Here is a 13937-nt window from a genome sequence, read left to right on the forward strand (position 1 = left end):
AGATGCTCATTGATCAACAGAAAAAAAAAGACCCATAAACGTTTTAGTCTTCAGGGATCAAAGTCATATCACAAAGGCCTCTAAAAATAGCATAAATCAATATTTCTTATGGCATTAATACATGACAAAGTTGGACAAATATTCATCGGAGGGTTTTGTTTTTTTTGAGCTGAGTGAGATTTGTGAAGTACCCTCCTAAAAGTTTACTGTGAACTGAGCTGCAGGTCCTCAGTGACACATGATGTCATTTATCTATGAAGCACTTTTACAAAACGGGTGGGTGGGTGGGGGGGGGGGGTGATTGTAAATTGAACAAAAAAAAAAAACAATAAAAAAAATAATTAAAATGAACAAACAAAAGTGGCTGAAAGCGACACCGATGTCCTCGGTGTTACAACAGACTCCAACTTCTTATTCATACTGGGAGAATGAACAGGAAATGATCCGAGCTGTGGACTTTTCACTGGTCACATAAAGTCTATAAATACACGCGAATGGGAACGGAGGCTGGTACGTTTTTTTTGATGTTGACACTTTCTGCCAGGGGTGTGAATAATTTAATAGGCCCACATTACCCCTCCTGTCTGAGCTTGTTTGTGAAAGAGTGTGTGTACGTTTGAGAGAAAGAGGGTAAAGATAAGTGACCGGAGAGGGGGAGAGAGTGCGGGAGAAATCAAAGGAGAGCATCAGCGAATGATAGTGACACAAAAACCGTGAGAAACAAAGCAGGGCAGCGATGAAAAGAGTCCTCTGTTGCTGTGCTCTGTTGTCATTATCCTCCATTGTTAAGAGCTGGCTGGAGGGAGGACGACTGATGGAGATGCCATTGTTTCCCCTACTATTATTAATTCATTGTTACCGAGATCTGCAAGGGCCATAATATTAGCCTGTACAGTAGTGTGTTATTGGCTCCTCTGTGATTTCTCTCTATAATTGCGCCAGGGTGTTCATTAAGCTACGAGCACATTAGCGCTTCCTGCGAAGATTAGAGCAACGACTAGTTATTGAGAGAGAAATGAAGAAAGAAGTACAGTAGATTACGCAGTTTCAAAGCTAACGTTCCACTTTTACTGAAAAGAATGACATATGGTGGTCACATTGTCCAGATTTTGTATTGGCGGATAAAGAATCGTGGATTAAATGGATATGAGTTGGATTGCACGGCATATTTGTGATACGCGAGAGGAGTTTTCCCATCAGTGTCAGATGTTACGAGACACAGCCTCTCGCCCGTTCACTGCCAGTAAGACAAAATTCATTGAGACCCGGGTGTTTCCTCGATAAATCAGATTATATTTCATCACACATTTTAGAATAATTTATTCCCTAACAACCAGATTCTCCATTCAAAGCCAGAACATGACTTTGTCAGTTCTTGATCTAAATATTAGCGTGAACATGCAGCAGTTTCTTTGTTGTAACGCCTGCTTCAGGAGGTCCATTCCTAACCTCCATAATGTTGAGAGCAGCATCGGTCTGCACTCACACACCCCCATCACTTCAATGCTTATTTGATATGAACAAATTCAGTATGAATGGAGGATTGCAGTGTTATTTATTGCAATGCATGACAGTAGTTCTAGTTCATGTTGTGCAAAAATCAGACAGACACAAACACGCTGACTCAAATTATTATCGAATAAGAACTCTTAGTTCAGGATTCAAAGGATTCAGATATGGAGTAATGTTTCCTTTTTTTCTGAAAAATATGTATTGAGAAGCATTATTACGTACAGTTATCATGACGGATTCATTCCAGGGATGAGTGTAATTATCTGAAAACTACATAAGAAACTATCAACTTCAGCCAAGAGTTGAAATGTTTCTGTGAGTTTCCTAGTACTTCTGCACCTTCCAGACACGTGACATAGTTAATTAATCATCCCCAGTGGCGTCAGGTTTCGTGTGCTACAGCACTGAAGTCTTGCTATCACAGCACTGAGGCAGCAAATTAAGTGATTCCCACTTGGATGAAGATTGCAGGAATAATATTAGCAATTTGAAGTCAACAAGCTGAACCCTTGGCCTGTAGAGCTTCATTTAAAATTGTCTGTTTCCTCCACTTGATATTTCCACGTTCCAGAGTACACTGAGCAAAGGCCAAAACAAATCTTTCCTCTGCCTCCCTATTTTGTTCTTTCTTTCCTCTCTTAGAAATCTTCCCCTCTTTCAACTGACCCAGTTACTCTTATCATCAAGCATTTTCCTCAAATGTTGTTTTTTATTAGTTGGCTCATTTATGTTCTGACGGTACGGCGGTCGTTATCAATTTCACTCTCATGTTACTGTGGTTTGTTTTCATGCCTGCTTCTCTCTGCCTCCCTTCATGTTCTGACTTTCAAGATGAACACGTTTTTTAAATGAGACTCTATAATGACACTAATATCTCCAATATTGTGACTAAATAGCAAAAAAAAAAAAAAAAAAAAAAAAAAACCTTAAAAAAGGCAGAGTCAGCATTTCCAGCTTTGAAGCTGAAGGAACCCGGCTAAACCTCCTTACACTAATCCAGTTAGCTCCTCCATAAGTCCTCTTTGTGCTAAACAGAGCAGTCATCAGCCATACAGACGCTCAGCCCACTCTGCTAAGATCCCTGGAGATAGCAGGGACGACGCAGCATCCCAACCCACACGGTACAATATGTACCAATTGTAAAAGAACCTGTATTTGTAGTTATTACTCTACAGATAACTGCAGTATGATATCATGAGCTGAAGAGGAAGAGATGTGCGCACCGACAGTCGAACATCTGCTTAGTGGCACGTGTTTTGTTGAGCTCGTCTTTATGACACCCCAGAAGGTCTATTTTTTTTTTTTTAAGAACAGTAGTGTCAACACGTTACACAATCAATCATGTCAAGTGTGTTTAGACATGTTTAGTCTGTCACTTTGGTGTGGAGGAAGGTTCCAAACACTACAGCGCACACGAGACTGTGCTGCTCTCTCTAGTCAGTTCAATTTACAATTCAAAATTCTTCATATTGACATAAAATCAGGTGATTAATAATGATTAAACGCTAGATTGGAATGTTTAATCGTATTTTAGGAGGGGAATAAAACAAATACATGTATTGGATTAATGAAATGCATGTTAGTTGGTTCATAACATCTCAGCTTAAATGATTTCCAAATTAGAATCCCTTAATTTGCTGAGTAAAAACATCTCAGGGAATGTCAGTGGTCTGGTTTGGGGTTTGTATGCAAATACTGTTGTGATGCATGTGATGTGTTTATGGTTAAAAGCAAGTCTCAAAGGGAAGACTGGATTATTGAGTCCAGGCCAGATCACTGCATGAGGTGTTAGGCTTGATCCACTTGCTCACTTGGAGAAGTGGAATCAAACAGGAGTCACTCCTTCTGGACGACAGCGGCTCCTCTGCTTGCAGAATTTCAGCTCTGTTGTTTGCAGACATGCTCCACTCTTTTACCGCACTGTCACAGCGAGAGCCTCGAACAGGGAACTGGGTTGGGTGACATTAACTTATCACGTGCTGTATTTAATACATTTGGACTCCAAAACTGATTTCTTTAAAGCAAACACATGACGTTGCCTTTTCCTCAATGCTGTAAACGTAACATTTTCCTCACTGGCTAAAGTAAATGCTCGGTTTCATATCTGAGATGTTTTATCGTTGAACCACAAATTTTTTGTCGAGCTTGCATCATTTAAAATTGTCTATATTGGGATTGAACAAGGCCTTTTTCTAGAACCAAGGGAGTCACTGCAGCTCACCCTCAATGCGGCGACCGCCGACACTTCTATCTGCTTTATTTCAGTGGCGTTGAAGGGCAGAACACAGGAATGTTGCTGAAATACAGCGTCATCTTTTTTTCAGCGTTTTTTGTTTTCTGAAATACTGTTTTTCATCTGTTACTGTCTTTAACCCTGAAGGGCAAGACACAACATTTAAGAAACACAACATCATGTTGCTGTTTTCCTAAATGTTTGTGTTTCCTGAAATTGTGCCGTCTGAAATGTTTCTGCCGCTCAGTTGCTGCACAACAGTTTTAGCACCTCTAACCCTGGAGGATAAGACAAAACATCTCAGAAATAAAACACCATATTGTGTTTTGAGAAACGTTTCAAAATATTTTTTCTTATATGCATTTTTTGAATTTCTTCTCTTTTTTAACCTGAAATGTTGTGTTTTGCCCTTCGGGGGCCACCGTAGACTTTTTATGAGATGTTTCCAAGACGGGTATCACAGCATCCTGAAAGAGGAGTCTTTTGAATCTGCAGAGAAGTCTTCTCTTCTTTAATAAGAAATACATATTTTCTAATAATGTCTCATACTCATGATGAGAAATGTTGCAGTTGGCTGATGATGCATTTTAGGAGGAATAAGCAGCAAGGGCACTCTCTCTTTTGAATGCTGCCACATGAACGAGCACACGTCTACATTTATCAGCTAAAAAGCGAGACAGAGGGGTGCGAGCGAGAGTGTGACCTCTTGTCTGACAACGTCTGAGTCAGCAAACTTCACTTGGCACTCAGCTGTACGTCACACTTCCACAGAGGCAAGAAAAAGAGCCAATATATAAGCTGCTAAGTGCCATGTGGTGATGCATGTTGTGCTGAGTAATTCACATGACACACACCCAGGTTTCTTGTAACATATGTCTGCACAGCTGCAGTGAATGCGAGATGTTTTCATGAATATTCAGATGTGAGAGGCCGCAATCGCAAGAAGAAAGATGGAATGGCAGCATTTTTCAAAAAGATCTTTGACATGCGATATCACACAGAAATTCAAAGGCATATCTACCAGCATTCCATCCTCACAACTGTTGAGCAGAGTGCGTCAAGCAGCAACAAGTATTACAGCAAAATGGCCACTCACCACACTCACGGGGGTCGCTCACATCGCTCTTCTACAGGAGGATTGACTGCTCCCTCACTTTCTTTCCTTTTTAATGTTTCTGAAAGTCTGCTCTCCTGCTGCGACAACCTCTCAATGAGCCTCGGACTAGAGTCTATTTGTGTGTGTGTGTGTGTGAGTGTGTACATGTGTATTTGTATATACATCTTAGCACGCCTAATCCCCACTGAGTAGAGTGGGTGCTAGGCAGCAAATGCTCACCGGAGAGTTAGACACACAACACATGCAGAGGTTAAGGGTTTATTATGTGGTGCTGCCTGAGAGGGTCTTTGCTTTTAAGACCTATCAAGCATTAGAGAATCCACAATTTCATTCGTATAAAAAGCTAATGTACATGAATAATCATTAAATTAAACTGCATGGCTGTTCAGGCCTTATTCTCAGTCTTACATAAGCTAAAATATTTCCATTCACTGTCTCTGCATGGTCTTGACCTTCTAAGCACCAATAATTTAAATTCACAGTATCGCACAATCTTCGGAAGCAAACGCCGGCCCACGCTTCTCCACGTACATTGATTGACATTCAGTGTTGAGGGGGAACGGAGTGGCTGGTGACAGCAGGCTGTCAGTCACTTCAAGTAAATGCAGTCAAGACAAGTTAACCGTTCATTCTGCAGCAACATGTAAGTAATACTCCCCACTTCCAAGTAGAAAAGAATAACTTGAATTGACACTCAAGCAGCTGAAGAGGGGAGTTTTTGCTTTGTTCGGTTTTGTCTTGCCACACAATTATCTCAACACAAAATGATGGAAACAGGACAATGTCCAGCTCTCACTGACGCAGCAACCTGTCAGCAGGCACACGGGAACGATCACTTGTATAAGGCTGAACTATTATCAGAAAACACATGTTATTTTTTTAAATCACTTTTGGTGTTTAAGGTTTAAGGCCATTTTAGGACAAATGACCTTCATCTGGGCCGAGAAAAGAGCACCTTATCCTGAACTGTGAAATGTCCCAAAAAAACAACAACAAAAAAAAGGTGTTTCCATGAACTCTTTTAGAGGAAATAAAATAGGGTTTATAATGCCCTCAGAAGACAGGCAACACTGCACATGGCTGTTGCTGTAGCAGCCTGGAAGAAGAGCGATCTATCAGCAAGCAATGGAAGTATCTTCAGGGGGCCAACTAGCTCGCGCTGGATGTGCTGCTGTTGTCCGGATATGAAAGTTGGGGAATATCTATGAAGATGACGGCAGAGGTTTGATAAGTCCGGGTTTAGTGATTAGGAGGGTCCGTCTCCTTTTTAGTGCATTTACTATTTTTCCGAAAAGGGGAAACCACCTCACGCTGTAACTCTGTCTCTTCTTTAATCAGACTACTGGGGGCCATTGGAACAAACCGCCCCCCACACACATACGCGTGCACTACATGGCATCGGTCTAGCTGTCTCTGCTACTAAGTTTGTACTACACTTGCAAATGACATCAACACAGAGAACATTAACAATTCCTCTCGAGGTCTGCAGCTCAAGCCCACACCTAACCAATACTTTGCTGCGCTCACACAAACGCACCTCGGAGGTCTAAGTAGATTAGCGGGCTGTGTTGTGAGCTCTTAACAGGACTAGTCCTTGACACTGAGGCCAGAGGTGCAGGGGAATAAAGCTCAGGTCCTGACAAGGCACCAAAACCTTCTAATGCTTTTAGAGATATGTAGTTTTAACCTTAAGGGCGGAGAAAGAAGCCAGTAACCTGGAGGAAAAAGGTAGGGAACATCAATAAAATCTGTTTGATTAAACAGTATATATTTGAGCTTCGGGTGATTTATCATTGAGCACTGGGCTGTGAGTTATATCAAATCATGCAGGAGTAGACGCGTATACTTGATTTTCTTTAAACATGAGAATAATTACGCTATTAATAAAAAGCTGTCACAGTAACATTGAGTTTGTATTCACCTTGTTATTATTGTTCCAAAGGTCCAAAGGTGTTATCAAGATAAAAATGGCTTGTTTTCATATTCTTCAGCTGTACCTCAGTGGTCTAATGTGATATTTGTCATCATATGGAGAGAACAACGCCAGGAACTCGTTCAGGCCCTGTTGACTAAGAGCAAATGTGTATCAACAGCAACAGACTGTGGGAACATTTGCAGTGAATGAATGAAGGTTAAACACACACACACACACACACACACACACACACACGCACACACACACACACACACGCACACAACTCAGGGCTACCCGCCACTCTCACATATGGTTCGCCTGTGAGCAGCTGGGTGTTGTGGGCATCAGAGAACTTCAGCTGCTGTCAGAAGTCCTTCCTGTAATTCATGGAATTTATCAATGTCATCAAAAACTAAACGGGGTCTTCGACGTTCCCGTTCCAGAGGTGCACCAGAAATGAGTGTCAAAAACTGCTAATGCTAATCACAGGGTCACTGGAGCGGAACGTGCTACAAGATATTAAAAAATAATGCAGATGTAAAGACTTCAAGCAGATTAATTACTACTGAGCCTCCAGACACGGCCAGAGGAAGAATGGGAGCCTGTTGTAAATAATCTGGGATGAATATGCTTCTTCCATTCAATATATAGACAATGTAAAGAAAGGCTGTCAGTTCTTTTTTACGTAAGCACTCATTAAAAGAAACATGCTCTTTTACGGATGACTCAGACGATGTGCAGAAGTGCTTTCCAGCTGTGGAGGAGATGTGAGGACATTCTTTCATGACCGAAGCGTAATTCTCCTGTGTCTTCTAACAACACACACACACACACACACACACACACACACACACACACACACACACACACACACACACCACGCTGACCCACAAGTCACCTTTGCGACCAAGAGGGACTGTAGCTCTGCCCAACCATCATCTTCTACACTAACAGAGACTCCTCACAGGTGTTTGAATGTGGCCAGAATGTCAAGGCTGACCATAAATGCACGGTTCAACTTGTTCATGCGTCATCATTCATTGATTCAGTTACAGAATACGCAAAACAAATGTCGTATATTCAAACCACATAAAAAAACACTCACTCCATTCAGATTAAATAATAAAAAGCAATGTGATGATATGTGAACAAACCAAAAACTGTTCTCCTCTGCCGTTATCAAACACCAACACTGTAACAACTGTAACTTCATGGCTATCAAGGCTATTCACAGTCTGGTTAGTGGAGGGTGTCATAGTGACATAAAAAGCTTTACACCGGAGTTTACTGACAGCTGGCAACTGATCCCAAGACAAGTCTGATGAGAAAAAGCGGAGTAAACGGCTGATGTAACGCAAACTCACACACCACAACAAACTGCAAAGCAATTCAACAAGAGCAGCATTCCACCTTTGAGTGCGATTTCACTGTTTGACAGGAGTTCACGTGGACACTTCGTGTCCAACCCGTCGATCCAGTCACACCAGCCAACAGAGGTGAAGGTGACTCGGGATGGGGGGTCAGGGTGACCCTGAACTTGACATTGTCACAGGGCTACAACATGTCACCCAGCACTGTGACACACATCAGCAGCGGAGCGCCCCACATGTGAGACAGCCAGGGCTGGGAGGGCCTTTTAAAGCATTACAGTGAATCAAATAGAGAAAGAAATATTTTCAACAGCCATCACCTTAGATAATTTGGACTGAATCAAATCTAAATCCAAGACCAGACATCTCTGCTACAGTTGCAGTGTTTGTTCTGCGGTTTGGCTGATGTTTGGTCAGTGTGTCAGTATTTAGCAGTATAATTCAGTTTGGATTTTTAAATGTTCTATTTGAACTAAACCTGGTGACTCTGGATGGATTTATTAAGAGATTATCCTTCCGCAATCTTCAATCTTCATGTGAATTGTAGCTGCCCTGAGGAGATTCAGGAGGCCACACCTCAACCCCACCACTGCCGACTTCCATTTAACCCTCTCATCCCCTTTTGTTCTCAGGTTCTTAAATCTTTCTGTTCTCTACAGCTTCATGAAGGGGTTCGTCGTGCCAGAATTCTCTGTCCTAAACTTCCCCGAACTGCAACATTCCAACATGCATCATGCTGATGGTATGGAAACACTGATGGAGTTTCAGTCAGGAAATCGCGTTCTCAAGAACTGATTGAAGGGCATCTGTATCCAACGGGAAGTGTTAAGTTATTTTAAATTAGATTCAAGTTTTATCCAGCCAGACAGAGACAGGTCATTTTAGATGTTTGGATATGTGATTGATCCAATCCCTCAAGTGACACTCAGCTTTAAAGATGGACTGTTTATCTCTTCTTCTTTGAAATAATCATGACTCCTCTCAGGGAAAAAAACAACAGATGAAAACAACCACAATCAGACCAAAAACAGCCCCTCGACCCCCATCATCCACCTCATCTGCTGTAGCTTCCCGCCTGCAGTCTTCTTCTGTTAAGAAAACCTGTCAGACATCTGTCTTATTCTGCCTGGAGGGATAACACGTAGAGACACTCAGAAATAAAGTTGGGGGAGAGAGGGAGCAGGAGTGAGGGAGGAGGGGAGAGATGATTGAATAGTGAGGGAGGAGGTAAAGAGCATCAACAGCACACAAACACATAAAACAAGATTGCACCCTAAATGAGCTGAGAGTGACACAATAAGAAATCAGGACGGTTCCTTCATTCTTTTTTTGCAGTGCATCGAATGTCTGCAGTGTCAGTTAGTATCCTGATTTCCTCCTCCATGTGTGGGCTTTCATCTGTTGTACACATCTGCCTCTTTTCTTGAAGTTGCCATCCATTTATTCCACATCCATGTCAGATATTACTCCTGCACACATTAACCACACTAACGCTCAAGCAGAACTCTGAAAGATGGCGACACAGCGATCGGCGCCAGTCGTTGACGGCAAAGCTACATAAGAAGGAAATGTAAGATTTAAAATGTAAAAAAATGCATTTTTTAAATTCTGTATTATTTCCTTTACTTAAAAAGGGATACTGCACATCAATGAACATTTCGGCATTTTTATTCCCAGTATGCCAGAATGGCAATAAGTCTACTTTTACTCTTCGTTTTAAAATAACATTGTCAGCTGACGTTAGCAGAGATCAAATGGTTTTCTAGGATGTTACTGCCGTAACGTACAGGCTGCAGCACACACAATGCTGCCAATGCTATTAATTCACTGCATTAAATAAAATTAGAGCAAGATTAAAATAAGAAGTGGCAGAGGGTTTAATGACATTAGCGTGTTGTAACTGTGAGTGATAAAGGCGCTGCGAGCAGAGATGTTGGAGCAAACTGACTGTTGCATCGCGCAGCTGCAGTCATTCCCGTATCAGTGAGGCACGTCACACCTGCTGGGCCGTCTGTTGAACTGGAGGCTACCAGCCCAGAAAGATTAGCCAGCAGCACTCAGATGGAGCTTGGTTATTATTTTAATCAGCTCTGTCTTTTTCTTACTTTGTCAAGGTTTATTGCTGAAATTGCTGCTCGTGGTTCAGCTCAGGTGAACGATCACCCTTCTGCAGCACGTTTCTTATCTCCTCTTTGGTTTCCCTCTACTTCTCCTTTAGTTCCCAGGATGCTTCAGTAAGCACCTGCGGCTCTGATACACCATCACTCAACTGGTTCTCTGTTACTGGTCTCGTCAGGACCGTTAAGTTTGGTCCCAACCTCCACAATAACTGCCTCTGTCTCCAATTCTCACTCACCATCAGGAGACGAAAGCCTCACAAGTTGCTGGTGAAGCTAATTGGACAGATAGAGGAGAGGTTGACTTGAGAATTGCTCCTCTGAGGGTACGTGAGAGGAGCAGCACCTTTAGGCTTAACTGTTTGGATGAAGTGAGCCAGGAGGGAGGTGCGTCCCCAATTTAAATCTGACAAGATAATTGAGGGGATCATAGTGAGTCCTACAGGGAAACTGCCACTTTACTGCAAGTATGAATGGTTTTAAAAAGAAGTATTTTGTTTTAAACTCTATTTTGCCTTTTCCCCTTCACATAAGGATAGCAGCTACTTCTGCTGCATCAAGGACATGAAGTTAAATCAGCTTGCCAACTGCCACTTGTGTGTGATGGAGCACCCAACCAAGTAAGCGGCACCACAGGCTGAGAATGTGAAACTAGGTTTCTGCTACATGGCGGGTAAAAGCTTTTTTCTACTGTGCCAGCAAAACACCCTTGACATTTTTTGTACGTAGACGCTGTCAAACAACAGGCGTGATGGATTTGACTACAAGATTTCATGGCAATTGCATCACAGAAATAGATTCTGTAGGAGGATTTAAACTTTCTCCAGGAACTAAGAACCTTTTAAGGAACTGTTAGTGTTCCGAGCACAGGAACCAGGGTCTTGATTTTGTTCCAGGGTAATTATCTACCCCTAGAAAAGTCCTTGCTATGGTTCTTTCCAAAGGCTGTGGCGCTTTGGGGTTGGGGTCTGCTGTTCTGGACATTTCTGATTGGTGGGGTACTCATAGCCTTTTATTTCATGTGCCACGCGCAGAAGCAGCACTCAAGACTGTTTTCTGTTCAACAGTGCTATGAGATGGAGTCACAGAGGAGCGGCCAACAGATAAACCCCCCGATTTGCATAATCTTTCAGTGACTTCAGGCAAACGCAGATAACAGTGGGCCCCAGGAAGCTTTAAGTTCCTTGAAAAGAAGTTCCAAGAAGTAAAAGTCTTGGTACACTGGTTGAAATGCACCTTATGTTGCTCTCCTCAGAGAATGAGGACAACATAGCGAGTCAGGTGTGGAGACAGAAGAACAAAGTGACAGAGCTAAAGAGACAGAGGGGTAGAACAGAAGACCACCCCTCTGCTCTGAAAGTGTTAGGAGGACAGAAAGGTAAATAGACCAATACCAAGTCCATGAAAGGAGTCATGGAGAAAGAGTGAGCACCAAAGCAAAAGGTCATGGCCATAATTGGGGCCATTCATCATGGGACAGTTTTAGGAGCCCCATCCTTCCACTGAGCCTCCGTCTCTCTGAGTGGCCGTTGATAAGAGGCTGGCTGGAGAAACACCAGCTTCCATTTGTTTGTTTTTTTGTCCATTTACTGCAGCACCAAGCTTTAAAAATAAATTCTAAACAGTATGAAAGGTGTTTGGTGTGCAAAGGTCCAATGAAGTTTTAAATATGAACATTTTTGGGTTTGCAACAGGGGTAAAAATTCTCATCATCAAGCAGTGAAAACCTTCCATATCTTTAACACTGATTTACTTGGTTCTCTGTTGATGTTACAACTCCAGCCAACGTCGGGGTGAAGATGGATGCAATGTGGTCAGTAAAAGAAGGAGAGAAGAAAATCTCAAAAGATCTTAACTATTGTTTCAACCTACAATTTGTTAACACTCCTAATTTATGTCAAACTTTTGGGATGAGAACGGAAAAGCAGAGGCAAATGCTGCTGCAAACTCTGCATTCGGTGTCTTTCATGCAAATGATAGCAGTGCAATCTGCTTCACGCATAATGGACTTAATTAAAAAAAACAGTCAAGCAAACATGATGAAAAACTACATTGAAAACATACGATAAATGTAACAGATGTAACACTGAGAACAATAAAACTTTAAAAGGCAAATCAATTTAAAAAAACAAAGCCAACAAAAAAATGATGATGCTGAAATGAATTAGAATAGATTTACTACAGATGAAAAGAAAGCAGACAATACGAAGTTAAAAAAAAAAAAAAAAAAACATGCAAGAGGGACAAATAGATCATGAAATTCATCGTCTGCAGCTTTGGCAATACTTCCCAGCTCTGGGACTGGTGGTACCAACCAGGGCGCCCTGTATTTTGGGCCAAATAAAACATCCTGTCTAATGTCTGCCACCTGAATTTCTCCACTAGAGTCACAGGTGGAGTGAGGGGGCAGCTTTTGGTACTCGAACTGGGAAGATTTTTCAAAAACAATCAGTGTCTTTGAGAACCTCAACACAGTGTGATTTCTCCCTCAGATCTTGCGTGACTGACAGGTTTGATTGACAGGTATTTTGAAGATACGACTTCTCCAAACCATGTACATTAAATAAATGCATTCACCATCTGCTAGATGCCAAGTAGTACTTTAAAAAAAAGAGACGACGTCTTTATGTTTACATGAGCTCACATCACGGTATTGTGCTCTAAATGAATTATGTAGGCTGCCTGAAACACTCAGAAAAGGACTTTCACATTCACGCAGCAGTTGTGCAGAGGAGAGAATTTGATCTTCTCTCTCAAGCTCTCAATAATTAATAATTCAATCCAAATACTAATTCAATCCAAACACAACTACCTCTGTCACTTTTCCATTATGCAAATTAGAGTGACTATATGAATCTCAAACTCCTGACAGGACACGTAGCAGGATGCAGTTTGGTCCAACGCTAAAACACAAAGATCTAATAGTGTTAATGTCTGAATGATATAAATGCATATTTTAATCAGAGAAAGAGATTAGTTTGCAAGACATGCTGACCTTGCTTGTATCTTACACTAATATATTATTTACAAAAGCAACACTGTGTAGGATGCAGATAGAGTTATTAGCAGGGTAGCAGAGATTAATTAGCCTGATAATTTACCTCAGACTGCGAGAGGAGCAGCACCAGTCTCCTGAGAAGTCTGAGCAGCTTGCCGCAAATTAATAAAGGTCATGAAAAAGTCTGCCAAGTGTATCATATTTTATACCGCGGATCCATCCAACTACAAAGCATATTGGTGTTTTTAATGTACTAATGCACAAAAATTTGTGATAAACACATTTTGTAAAAGTTTATGTTGACAATAAAAAAAATAGCCAAAAATGAGACTAAATAAATTGAAGTACAGAGAGAAAAACCTCCTGGCTGCACATGAACTCGCTCACACTTAAGAAGGGACAGAAAAGAGCCAAAGCAGGAGTCAGTGCCAGCGTAGCCTTCGGTGGTATTTGACCTTGGCGACGGCCCTGAGTGAGGTCACACATTTGCCATCTCCAGGGGGCAGTGTTGTGTCACACCCTGGAGGAAAGTGATACACTTACATGGTCATGGGATTGCTGCGGAGGTCACATTAGGAGCGCAGAGAAGATCCATTAGAGAGACAAACAGTGAAGGTTTTCCTGTTATTAAATCTGCCCCAACGATCCCAAACATCTGAACTATGTCTGAAGTTT

General features: G+C 41.8%; 1 protein-coding gene across 3 annotated transcripts in view; it reads right to left on the minus strand.

Moving 5' to 3' along the window:
- The window catches only part of sphkap (SPHK1 interactor, AKAP domain containing), a 123349-nt gene that overhangs the window by 99962 nt on the left and 9450 nt on the right, over positions 1-13937 (minus strand). The window contains exon 1 of one of the 3 annotated variants that reach the window (XM_086215630.1): positions 4842-4973. The exons of the other annotated variants lie outside the window; for them this stretch is intronic. The gene's annotated coding sequence lies outside the window, so the exon portion shown is untranslated. Of the gene's footprint in view, positions 1-4841; positions 4974-13937 lie in introns of those variants that run through there. 3 annotated transcript variants of the gene reach the window in all.

The sequence above is a fragment of the Aulostomus chinensis genome, chromosome 10, assembly GCF_037954235.1.
Source record: "Aulostomus chinensis isolate RoL2024-O1b breed Wild chromosome 10, RoL_Achi_v1.0, whole genome shotgun sequence".
Lineage (NCBI taxonomy): Eukaryota > Metazoa > Chordata > Actinopteri > Syngnathiformes > Aulostomidae > Aulostomus > Aulostomus chinensis.